Raw genomic sequence first — 4,326 nt, 5'->3', positions numbered from 1 at the left:
CTTGCCCAGCCTGCCAGAGTGGCCTCAGTAGAGTGTCGTCTGTCTCATTCTCAACACTGCTCAGGGCCTTCAATCCTGGGCAATGTTCTTTTGGTATTTGGCTTGCTCCCTGTGATGGACTGTATATGCTTGGCCCAGGGACTGGAACTATTAGAAGTTTCGGTACTGTTGGAGTAGGTATAGCCTTGTTGGAATAGGTGTGTCACTGTGGGTGTGGTGTATAAGACCCTTCTACTTGCTGCCTGCAAGCCAATATTCTGCTAGCAGCCTTCAAATGAAGACATAGAACTTTCAGCTCCTCCTTAACCATGCCTACCTATTTGCTGCCATATTCCCACCTTGATGATAATGGTCTGAACCTCTGATCCTGTAAGCCAGCCCAAGTGTCCTTATAAGAATTGCCATGTTCATGTTGTCTGTCCACAGCAATAAAATGCTAAGACACTCCCAGTCTTGGGAGCCACTGAAGTCTATATGGGGTAGTACTGGTAGTCCTTTTAGGCTACCTCCCTATCCAAGGACCCTGGTCCCAGACTCAATAAGAGGAAATATTGGACAGCTAACCATTCAGATGTTCACAGGTTAAAACACTGACTCTAGACTTAGCCTTTCTTTTTGTTGCCACCTACTAGCACACATGTAGCACAGCAGGCATGCCTGCTGCTTACAGGTGCAGAATCTTTCTTTTGATTTCTTATTTGTTTGTGTGTTTATCCTTATCTCATATGTTACATCCTAACTGCGGTTGTACCGCCCTGCTTTCCTTCCCACTTCCCCTGAAGCACACATCTGCCCTCTGCCCTAGATCTATTCAACCACTTTCATAAATGAATTGTCAGGACTCCTAGAGAGATTGTCCAAGCATGGCATTAAAATGGATAATTAGACTATGAGTATACCCTCATATCAATGTTTGACAAGCAAATCCAGTAAGAGGAAAAAGTTTCCCCAAATCAGGCAATGAGTCAGAAACAGCTCACCACTCAAAGTTTTGCATTCCAAAAGAGCATCTAGCTACACACCAATAACATATGAAAGACTTATGTCAGACCCATACAGGGTCCTTGATTGTCTGTTAAGATTCGCTGAGTCCTTATGAGCCTAGGTTAGTTGACTCTCTGAGCCATGTTGTTGTGCTATCCTTAAACCCTCTGGCTCCTACAATTCTTCCTTCCCTTCTTCCACAAGAATTCCTGAGCTCTTTCTAAAGTTTGACGGTGTGTCTCTAAATCTTCTCCTATCAGTTGCTGGATGACAGCTCTTTGATAATGATTATATTACTCTCTGATCTGTAAGTATAGAAGAATATCATTAGAAATCATTTCAGTGATCTTTCTTGACAGGTTTGTTTCTCTATCCCAGGTCCCTAGGCTTTCCAGTCTCTAGCACCTTGCCTCTAAGCAGTGTCAGGCACAAGCTCCCTCTCATGGCATAGGTCTCAAATTGGACCAGGCATTGGATGATCACTCTCACAAGTTTTGTGCCACCTTTATCTGAGCATTTTGAAGACAGGAAAATTTGTAAATGAAAGATTGTGTGGTTGAGTGGGTGTCTACTTGAAGACTTGCCTGGTCGCAGAAGATGGCTGGTTCAGGCTCTGGATTTCCTGCTACTAGGAGTTGTTAATAATGGGTCACCCTTATAGATTCTGCAGAGTTTCCAGTGCACTCAGTTCCTAAACACTGTGAAGTACACTCCAATTCCAATTGTCTCTGCCTGTACTTGCTCCCTTCATCACTTCTCCCTCACCTGCTTCCTAAGATTCCCATTAGGCATGCCTAAATACAATAAAATCAATTCACAGAAAATCTATGTTCAAAATCAAATGGAGAGAAACTCAAAGGAATTTCTCTGAAGTCAGGAACAAAACAAAGGTGTCCATTCACTGCATATTTATTCAATATAGTACTTGACAGATAGAGAAGACAACTGAAGGGAATCAAGGCTATACAAGCTGGAAAGAAAGCTGTCGAAGTCACTATTGCAGACTGCCCTACTTGGGGATCCATTCCATATGCAGTCAACAAACCCATATACAGATTGGGAAAAAATCTTCACCAACACCACATCTGACAGAGGGCTAATATCATATATATATATATATATATATATATATATATATATATATATATATATATATATAAAGCTAATCACTAAAAATCTAAAAATCAAACAACCCAATCAAAAAATGGTGTGTACAACAAAACTGAGAATTCAAAACAAAGGAATCTTGAAAGGCTCAGAAACACCTAAAGAAATGTTCAAAGTCCTTAGTGATCAGAGAAATGCAAATCAAAATGACCCTGAGATTCCACTCTTCACCAGTCAGAACGGCTAAAATTGAAACCTCAGGGGACAGCACATATTGGTGAAGAAGTGGAGAAAGAAGAACATTCTTCCATTGGTGGGATGCTAACTTTTACATCCACTCTGGAAATCAATCTAGAGTTTCCTCAGAAAACTGGAAATAGATATACCTGAAGAACCAGCAATACCACTCTTGGGTATATAGCCAAAAGATGTTCCACCATGCCACAGGGACCTGTGCTATGTTCATAGCAGCTATGCTTATGATAGCCAGAAGCTGAAAACAACCCAGATGTCCCATGACAGAAGAATGGATACAGAAAATGATTTATTTACACAATGGAATATTATTCAACTGTTAGGAATGAGGGCATCCTGCATTTTTTAGACAAATGGATGAAACTAGAAAATATCATCCTGAGCAAGGTAACTTAGACCCAAAAGGGTATGCATGGTACATACTAACAAATAGATATTAGCTACAAAAAGTACAGAATTCTCAAGATATGAGTTCCACAGAACTCATAAAGATCAACAAGCTGTGGGGCCCAAGTGAGGATGCCTCAGCCCCACTTGAGTGGGAGAAGAAAGCAATGGCAAGCAGGGATGTAGGGAGGGAATAGATGGGAAATTGGACAGGGGGAGGGAGAGGGGAACATGAAGTGGTATTGGCCAGGGGGAAGGGAAGGACTGAAGATCTGAGATCCAGTAAAAGGAATGTAAACAGGTAACCTTGGGAAATAGGAGGTTGGGGGAATCTCCAGAATGTATCAGAGACCTGAGAGGTGAGAGAGTCTCAGGAATCAAAATGAGAGACCTTAGACGAGATGCCCTACAATGGATACATAGAGGGAACTTGTAGAGCCCACCTTCAGCAGAAAGACAGGCCCTCAATTGAGGGATGGGTTGCCATTCTACAGTCAAAACCCTGACCCATAATTGTTCCTGTCTTAAAGAGCTGCATGGATGGAAATGGAGAAGAGCCTGAGGAAAATAATTTCCAGAAACAGGCCCACAGTGTGATCTAGCTCAAGGGCAGGCCCTAAGGCCTGACACTATTACTGAGTCTAGGGAGAGCTCACAAAAATCAATTCACCTATCATGACTGTCCTCCAAAAGACCCAACAAGTAGCCAAAAGTGTCAGATGTAGATATTTGAACCCAATCAATAAACAGAAGCTGCTGACCCTGTGGTTGAATTAGGGAAAAGCTAGAAAAAGCTGTGGAAGAGGGTGACCATGTAGAAGCACTAGCAGTCTTAATTAACCTGGACCCTTGAGACCTCTCAAGCACTAGACCACCAATCAGGCAGCATACACCAGCTGTTATGAGGCCCCAAACACATATACAGCAGAGGACTTCTGGTTCTGACTTTAGTTAGAGAAGATGCACCTAACCATCAAGAGACTGGAGGCCCCAGGGAGTTTAGAGGTCTGGTAGGGTGGGGGTGGGGACATCCTCTTGGGGACAGGGGAGTGGGGAGGAGGTATGGGATGGGGAACAGTTGGAGGGTGGATCAGGAAGAGAATAAAACCTGGACTTTTAAATAAATGAATAAACAAGTAAATAAAAGATAAAAAAGAAAACTTACCCTTGGGCACGAACTCGGCAGACACGCTGCAGGAGCCCTAGCACACCCGGAATCTTAGGATAACTCGTGAGTGGAATGCAATATCTGTTCCAAAACAACAAGGTGGGGCCTGTGCCAGCAGGAACAGGGACACAGGAAACCTGCCCAACCAGCAGCTGGGGTTGGTTCCCATCAGTGTGAGGCCTGGGGCCACGTTGGGCACAAACTCTGCAGATGTCCCAATGTACCCAGAGGACTCTCCATGCCACAGGCACCCTAGCACACCCAGGATCCTAGGGTCACTGGTCTGGGTTAAAGAAAAAGCTTCTTAGAAAACCAAGAAGATGGAATTACAAGAATTATCTGACATTTGAATGATGGCACCTTAGTTAGAGTTGTCATTTCTTTTTATAAAATTGTTTTTAACTCTGCAAACCTTCCCCACCAGA

General features: G+C 43.2%; 1 non-coding gene across 1 annotated transcript; it reads right to left on the bottom strand.

Moving 5' to 3' along the window:
• Nucleotides 1–550: 550 nt before the first annotated feature.
• LOC115064157 lies at nucleotides 551–677 on the bottom strand. The gene has a single exon (XR_003844008.1). It is a non-coding gene; the product is annotated as a small nucleolar RNA SNORA17 (small nucleolar RNA).
• Between the last annotated feature and the right edge of the window lie 3,649 nt (nucleotides 678–4,326).

Source organism: Mus pahari, chromosome 5, assembly GCF_900095145.1.
Source record: "Mus pahari chromosome 5, PAHARI_EIJ_v1.1, whole genome shotgun sequence".
NCBI classification, from domain to species: Eukaryota; Metazoa; Chordata; class Mammalia; order Rodentia; family Muridae; genus Mus; species Mus pahari.
This window is presented reverse-complemented; position numbering and strand designations above follow the sequence as displayed.